Genomic DNA, 9,274 nt, shown 5'->3' with positions numbered 1-9,274 from the left:
AACTCATGACAGTCTCACTCTAATAACTAACTAACACCTACTGCATAAATAACTATTTTGATGCAAAGCAAATCCCTAATCTCTAACTTAACACTAGAATTCAATCATACTAACTCTAACAGAATTTTAACAGTGTTAACTTGATTAACTAATTTCTTCACAAATTCAATTAACTGTTAACTCTGCCCTAACACCTAACAACCCTGCCCAATCCTTACCCGGATTAGTTACCAAATTATCCTCTATATATCCATTTAATCCCCTTCATTGATGGAAAAAACAATCATAACTCACTACTGAAATCTCAGAATCATTCTCTCAATAATGACTCTTGCATCACTCTTCTCACCCTCATACTCACAGAGCAACATCATAGAGCAACAACAACCATAAGAGATCTTCCTACAGACTAATGTTTGGAGGAGAAGAAGAAGAAGATTACACTGCTTTGAGTTTGAAATTGCATACCTTTTTTGAAGGTTATCTGGTCTTCTTGGTCTTCTTATTCTTCTTGCTTGAACTTTGGTACTGCAATGTAGACTTGCCATAGAAGAGCCAAACCCCTAAGGTTTGAGCTTCATTCAAGCGTTTGTTTTGATTTAATTTTTGTTTCTTAGGTTAGGGTTCTTGAGTGTTTAGCTCGATTTTGAGGATTTGGTTGATTTTTGGCTTAAATGAGTATGAGATTGGGAGAGAAGGAGTTGAGACGGGTTGGTTGATTTGTATTTGAGGTCATTTGGACCTCCGTCAGAGGTGATTTTCGGTGCGGCGGGGAATTTTTCCGACGAGGAGACCTTGAGAGAGACAGTTGAATGTGAAACTTGAAGGTGGCAAGAAACAGAAGAAAAAGGGGGTTTGAATTGGGTTTCTAAAAACAAAAGCTTTTTTAAAACCAACTCAATCAGGAAAAAACACGAATAAGAAAAATAACAAAGTTATTTTTATATTGGTTCGATGTTAACGAAGATACCTCTAATCTACCCTACCAAGGTAATTTTTCCTTCTTAAGAAGGACTTAATCCACTATAACCAAAACCTGATTACATACACCATAAATACAAACTGTCCTTATCTTCTTGAGTCTATCTGACTAAAACCTAGTCACTCTAGGAAATCACTCAAACAGGTTTGAGATTTACATGTTGTGTTTACAAAAGAATGTTTCTAAAAAAGAAAATTAACACAAGTTAATACAATGAACGTTTCTCACACAATAACGAGCAAAACCTCTTTGTGTTTACAAAACTATACACATAAATAATATGATTCCAGCAAGAGCGTGTGTAATAGCATAGTTGTGAGCGTAGTGAATTAGCAGCTTCTTCCAATCTTCAAGTATCCTTTATATATGAATATAAAAGAACTGTTGGTGCGTCGAATTGGAATACTGAATTGCAGTTGTCTCTTTCATAATGGTTCTCATATATGAGGCAAAATGATACAATAGTAATGTCCTTAGCCCACAAAATCAGGGTAGTGTAGGAAAGAGTGGTCTTGTATTGTGTACTATTTTCCTAACGTAAAACTTTTTGATCTTATCTTCTAATGTTTAGAGACTTCTGGTGAAATTATGTTGAAGCATGCTTAGAAGGATTAAGAGACGCGTTGACAGAATCTTCAGAACCTTAGTCTTTGGAGTCTTAACACAGTTCCTCATAACCTAGTCTTCAGAGTCTTTATATCTTGTTCTTCAAAATCATCAAAACTTGAGTGCAGAATCTTGATGGCGGGAAAAACTTCATAGGCTCTTCAATCAGAGTCACAATCAGAAGATTTAACACGAATGTTCATCTGAATCGTTGTCTAAGAGCTTTCTAGAGTTTGACAGTATCTTGTAAGCATGTGTATCTCCTCAGAGTCAGAGTGTGTTGATTCCATAAGTTGATGACTACACACGTCATTGCTTCAGAGTCAGAACCTGTTAGCAAAAGATACACATTATATAAAAACCATTAGTGTACAAAAATTTTCTCTAAGAAACAATGCATTGTTATCATCAAAACTAAAGGCCAGAAGCAGAATCAAATCTTGTTCTAACAACCTCCCCCTTTTTCATGATGACAAAACTAAGTATTTTGATGAAAAAAATTTACTTAGTTTAATCACATAAAAATATCAGAGTGAGGTTTGTAAGCTCCCCTTGAATTTTATATTGTTAAAAATTATTTTTCAACTTAGAATGTCAGAGTTAGGTTTGCAAGCTTCCCCTGAATTCGAGACTTAAAATAATCTTAACACACATGAAAGAAATAACTTCCCATAAGGCAAAAGTCTGGTTGTTACTCTCTTTCAGAAAGGCAGACGCCTGGTTACTATCTGATTGTTATCTTCCCATAAGGCATAAGCTTGGTTGTAATAGATAAAGTAGCTTCTCAGAACTGACTTCAATCCAGCTTCTGAAGTTATTGGTCAGAGCACACACCTCAAAAAGGTTTGTGTTAGAAGCACAAGCCTCAGGGAGAGATTGGAGTCTGCCAACAGCCTCACCTTCAAACTGAGTTAACAATTAATCCAAGGGTGTATGTAGAATGTTGGTTTAAGAGGGTGTTTGGTTAGAATATGGTTGAGGGATTCTATCAGGAAGAGTTATGGGCTCAACATCATACTCGGTGTTAGAATCAAAGTTTGATTCAACAATGGGAGCATCAGAGTGAGCGGGGATAAATGGTTCAAGAAATAATGGATAGTTTCTTGGATGACTAAGTTGGATAGAAAAAAGATGGTAAATGTGATTTAGATGGAGGTATAATATTTGAGGTTAGAAGTTCAGATATTGATGGTGAGGGTGGTGGAATTGTGATATTTGGATTATTGGATTAGGGAGAAGAAGTAGACATGGGTTACAGAATAATGGAACAGAATATGGAAGTGTGGTTGGGATAGATGAAGTGATAATGGGGGGTGGAATGGATGAACTGTTAATAACATAAATTAAGCAAGTATTAGAAGGAACAGAAGTTCTAGCAGAAGTGTCTCTAGAAGCTATGAGGTTTTCAGCAGAAGTCTCCTAATGCTCTCTAGAAGCCTTAAAATTCCTATCCATCCTTTCAGAATGCTTCTTAGTAGTCTTCCTCTTCTTCTTCTGAGAAATAACTTCAGAAGCTTCCAGAAGAGCATCAGCATGACACTTATCCATAAAATATGGCTTTGAGAAGATAGGAAAACCATTCAAAGGTATCCTTTTGTTGCGTATCACTTCCTTGGACACTTCAGCAAGAGGACTTACCACCTCAGTAATAATCTGCATATTCTTCAGACCAGTGGCGTTAAACCATTTTCCAAAAGTAGGTTTTATGCCTTATGTAAACTGATCGTCTATTAGAGAGTCAATCAGCTGGCTCTCCATCAGAATGTTTGAGATCAACCTACCTAGAGGAATGTAGCTCTTGGTCCTTTTGCTACCATTTTTGGTGTCTCTAACAGTATCCCTTGGATTCTGAAACAGAAGTGCATGAAGATTCACCTTATTTCCAAATTCAATGTAGTAAAGGATATATTATTGATCACCATTAATGTAGTCAGAGAAGTTGGTTGCTGGTCTAGGATTAACACATCCAAGAATTATCCTATCCCAAACCTTCAGATGAGGAAGTAAATCCTTGGTCTTGATATAGTGTTTTCCAGAGGAGAAAATCATTTTAGACATCTCAGTAATATTTGAATCCTTTTCCATAGTTTGTTAACATCTTATTCCAGACCCGTAATGATCTATGATTTTCGAAATAATCTTCTTAGATATCACAATCTCCTTTTCAAACACGAAAGATGTGACTTGGAACAGAGAAGATTTAGCATGAATCTAGAACTCTTTCACCAGATTGAAGAAAACTGGGCCTTAAAGACGGTTGAAGAAGGTTTCCCAACCTTGAAATCTGATAGTATGAAGAAGGCCAATCCCATTGCCCTTCAAATTGTTAAATTCAACAAGAAGTTCTCCCAAAACTTACAGTCTATCTTCATAGGTATTCAAGGTAATCTCAGGAACATCATATGCATCTTCAGTATGAACAAGATCACCTGAAGAAGATCTTGAGGTAACAACCTAAAGCAGATGAGGAAGTTGTTGTGGAAGTTGTGATGATGATGAAGAACCGTATCCAGTACTATGAGTAGTAGTAACGCCTTGTTGTTGAGCTTGTTAATGATCTTGAGTCTTCTTAGCATATTGTTGAGTATAAGCCATTGTTGAAGAGCAAAAAGGGTTTTAGGGTTTGCAGAGAATATTGGCTCAAAGAGTAAAAGTGTAGGTTCTGAGAGTAGGGAAAGTGTGTGAAGTGAGTTTAAATAGCAGTTTTTGCAATCATGACAAACAAAAAGAAAACAAAAAAAAATTATGACAAGGGGGTAAAGCGTGAAATATTTTTCCTATTCCCAATGTTTATTCACCCAATGTGTCACATCATTTGATCAGAAACAGTTCAGTTTTCTAAGACAATTGTCTTAAAACTGTTCCATTTATCGAGACTGGCTGACAGCTATTAATGAAAAAATTATTCGGTATCCATGATACAGGTTTACTTAACCAAACAAACTCTGACTTGATACATCCGAACTTATGAATCATTCTCACTTCAGAAGTCTCATACGTTCAGGACTACCAACAAATCTCAGAGTCTCATTTTGTCATTCAGAGAGATAAACCTTTTGAGAAAAACATCTTTTTCATTCTGGACATAAGTCCATTTTTTAATTTTTCAGAATGAAAACAGACCTATCTTCAGCAATGGGTTTTGTAAAGATATCAACCCGTTGATGGTCTGTATCAATAAATTTTAGATTTAAAATACCCTTCTGAACATAGTCACGTATAAAGTGATGTTTTATCTCTATATATTTTTCTCTAGAATGCGGAATGGAATACAACTAAAAGAAGTATTATCACAAAGTATGGGAATGTTAATCTCATATATCTAGAAATCTTCTAGCTGACTTTTCATCCAGAGCATCTGAGTGTTGCGTCCAGAGGCTGCTATATATTCAACTTCAGCAGTTAAAAGTTCTATTGTTGATTGCCTTTTGCTGGACCATGAGATCAGATTATCTCCTAGAAACTGAGAGCTTCGAGAAGTGTTTTTCCTCTCAAGTTTGTCTCCAGCGTAGTCAACATCATAATGACCCACTAGCTTGTAGTCTTTGGATTTTCTATAGCACAAACTAAGGATAATCGTACCTTTCATATACTTAAAGATCCTCTTAACAGTTATCAAGTGGGACTCTCTGGGATCTAATTGAAAACAAGCACACAAACAGCCACTAAACAAAGCAGTCAAGTATAAGAGAGAACCAATCATACATTTGTATACCTTATGTTCTACATTAGCACTTACCTCATCCTTCTCAAGGATGCGTGTAGGATGCATAAGAGTCTTTGCCATCTTGCATTTAAACAGGTCAAAATTCTTCAGAAGTTCCTTTGTGTACTTGCTATGATGGATGTATGGTCCTTCTGAACTTTTATTGATCTGAATCCCTAGAAATAACTTGATTTCTCCCATCAGACTTATCTCAAACTCGGCCTATATAGAATTAGCAAATTCTTTGCACAAATTAGCATTAGCAGAACCAAAGATGATGTCATCAATATAAATTTGAACAACAAGAATGTCATTTTTGAATGACTTACAGAATAATGTTGTATCAACTTTCCCTCTGGTGAAATCATTTTCTAAAAGAAAATTGCTTAGTCTTCCATACCATGTTCTAAGAGCTTGTTTCAGACCATACCATGATTTCTTTAGTTTGAAAAAAAAATATATGGATTTTTAGGATTTTCAGAACCAGGGGATTGGTGTACGTACACTTCTTAAGTAATGTAACCATTCAGAAATGTAGTCTTAACATCCATCTGATATAAGATGATGTTATGATTAACTGCAAAAGAGAATAAGAGACAAATAGACTCTAACCTAGAAACTAGTGCAAAGGTTTCTATATAGTCAATCCCATATTGCTGACTATAACCCTGTACAACCAGCCAAGCCTTGTTTCTAAATACATCTCCTTGTTCGTTCAACTTATTTTCTAGAAAAACCACTTGGTTCCAATAATGTGAGTTCCTTTGGGTCTTGGCACCAGATCCCAGACATCATTTCTGGAGAATTGATTGAGTTCCTCTTGTATAACTTGAATACATTATATATCTTGAAGTGCTTCATCAATTGATGTAGGCTTTATCAGAGACACCAAACCTAGAAGACTTTCTTCAAAGGGCTTGAATGAGGATCTGGTTCTGTCGGGTTCAGACTTGTCACCCATAATCAATTCTTCAGAATATGAAGATCTATGTATATGCCTTCTTAAAGGAGTCTGAGCTTCAAAAGCTTCTAGTTGAGGAGCTTCAAAGTCTTTAGCTTCAGCGTCTTTGGCTTCTGAATTCTTTCCTTCAGAACCTGAGTAAGTGATCTCCAAATCTACAAGTTTCTCAACTAGCTTTGACTTTTCAGAGTCAAGCTTATCATCGAATCTGACATGGATTGATTCTTCAACAATCTGTATCTCAGTGTTGTACACTTTGTAGCCTTTTGAGCATTCAGAGTATCCTAACATGATACACTTTTATGCCTTAGAATCAAACTTGCTCAGATTCTTTTTTGTGTTCAACATAAAACAAGAACATCCAAAAGGATGAAAATATGAAATGTTGGGTTTCATATTCTTCCACAATTCATAGGGAGTCTTACCCAGAATAGGTCTTATAGAGATCATGTTCTGAATATAACACGTTGTATTGACTGCCTTTGCCCAGAAGTGCTTAGCCACATTAGTCTCGTTGATCATGGTTCTGGCCATCTCTTGCAGAGTCATATTCTTCCTCTCTACAACTCCATTTTGTTGTGGAGTTCTAGGGAATGAGAAATCATGGGAAATGTCATTAGCATCAAAGAGTTTTTCAAAATCTTTGTTTTCAAATTCTCCACCACGATCACTTCTGACTTTTACAATTATGAGACCTTTCTCAATTTGCACTTGAGAGTAGAAGGTAGGAAACATAAAATGTGACTCATCCTTGTGTCTGAGAAATTTCACCCATGTTCATTTGTTGTAGTCATCAATAATGACTAGTTCATACTTCTTACCATTGACATAGACCGTTTTCACTAGACCAAACAAGTCAATGTGAAGAAGCTCCAATGGTCTAGAGGTTGAAACAACATTTTTAGCCTTCAAAGAAGTTTTTAGAAACTTTCCATTTTGACATGCTTCACAAATAGCATCTGAAGCAAACTTCAGATTTGGCAGGCCTCTGACTAAATTAAGCTTGTTTAGATGAGAAATCCTTCTCATGATAACATGCCCCAGTCGTCTATGCCACATTCGTTACTCTTCATTCACAAACATAAGACATTTTACATTTTGATTTTTCAAATATGAAAGTCTTATCTTGTAAATGTTGTTCTTCCTCTTTCCATTAAAAATAACTGAGCCATCCTTTTAACTAGCAACTTTACAGGACTTTTGATTGAAAATAATGTCATAAGCATTGTCACTTAATTGACTTATGGACAACAGATTATACATTAATCCTTCAACTAAAAGAACATTATTAATGGAAGGAAGTGTATTGTTACCAACTGTTCTAGAGCCAATGATATTCCCTTTTTGATCACCTCTAAAACCGACGATGACTTTAGGCTTAAGTTCCAGGCTTTGGAACATATGCCTTCTTCCCGTCATGTATCGCGAGCATCCAGAGTCTAGGTACCATGACTGGTGTCTTAACTCCGCTGCTAAGGATATCTGCAACATATACTATTTTATCCTTAGGTACCCATATCTTTATGGGCCCTTTTGAGTTAGTCTTCCTAGATTTCTTAACGAACTTGGGTTTCTATGCATAATATCTATACATGAATACATGATTAGAACAGGCATGACGTTTTGTTTTAGCCTTAGGTTTAGAAATAGATCTATCTTTAGGCCTAACATCATTTTGTTTCCCATAAAGAATAAAATGTGACTGGAGAGTATTTGGCTTGTCATCTTTTTTCAGAATCAGATTCGTCACCAGAATCATAGCCAGTACCCTTTGTCCCGTTTCTGCTAATGCCATAAATCATGGAAGCCATCAGGCTTCTATTCATGTTTCTAGCAAGAAAATTCTAGAAAGATTTATCATATTTCTTTATGATATTTCCAGAACTTGTAGAGGCTTAGAAAGGATTTTCTTTTCAGTTTTGAGACTCTTGCTTTGAGTCATAGAGTTTTTGTTTTTCAAAATAAGATTTTCTTCACTCAAACTTGAAAAGTCTTTCTGAAGCTTACAGTAAGCTTCTTATTCAAATAAATGAATCTTCTTCATATCCTTGTATTTGTCTAGAAGATTCTGATACTTTTCCAAAACTTCTGATAAACTAGATTCAAGCTCAGAATGTGATAGTTCATAAAATACCTCTTCAGAATCTAACTCAGATTCTAACATTGATTGAGTCATTTCTGTAGGAACTTTTGTGCAACCCATCAGCGCCATGTTAGCCTTCTCTTCTTCAAAATCATATTTTGAAGACTTTGAATTGTCCCATGTAGTCATTAGACCCTTCTTCTTTCCTCTGAAGTTCTTTCTGATCCTTTCTTTCTTTAACTTGGGACATTCATTCTTGAAGTGGCCAGGCTCCTTGGACTCAAAGCACGTGAGTTCTTTGCCAACTCCAACCTTCTTGGATCCAAGAAGTGGACTGAGAACGACCATTTGTCCTTCTTTTTCCTCTGAATTTGCCTTACTTTTTCTTCCAGAGTTGATTAACGCGTCTGGATAGAAGAGATAATTCATCTTATTATTTTAATTCCTCTTCAGACTCTTCATCAGTTTCTTCTTGAAGAGATTTTTTCTTCTCAGATTTTCTTGAAGACTTCAGAGTAACAAACTTTCTCTTTCTCTTGGGCTCATCTTCCTCGGGCTCAATCTCATGACTTCTTAAAGAACTAACTAGTTCTTCAAGAGAAATGTTGTTAAGATCATTTGATAACTTCAGAGTTGTTACCATAGGTCTCCAACGCTTAGGTAGACTTCTGATGATCTTTTTAACATGATCTGTAGTAGAATACCCTTTGTCCAGAATCTTAAGTCCTGCAACAAGAGTCTGAAACCTTGAGAACATGTTCTCAACAATTTCTTCATCCTCCATTTTGAATGCTTCATATTTTTGAATCAAGGCAAGCGCCTTGGTTTCTTTGACTTGACATTCCCATCATGCACCATCCTCAAAGAATCAAATATGGATTTAGAAGTATCTATGTTGGTGATTTTCTTACACTCAGTGTATGAAATAACATTTAG

Source organism: Lathyrus oleraceus, chromosome 1 (assembly GCF_024323335.1).
Source record: "Lathyrus oleraceus cultivar Zhongwan6 chromosome 1, CAAS_Psat_ZW6_1.0, whole genome shotgun sequence".
Classification (NCBI taxonomy): domain Eukaryota; kingdom Viridiplantae; phylum Streptophyta; class Magnoliopsida; order Fabales; family Fabaceae; genus Lathyrus; species Lathyrus oleraceus.
This window is presented reverse-complemented; position numbering follows the sequence as displayed.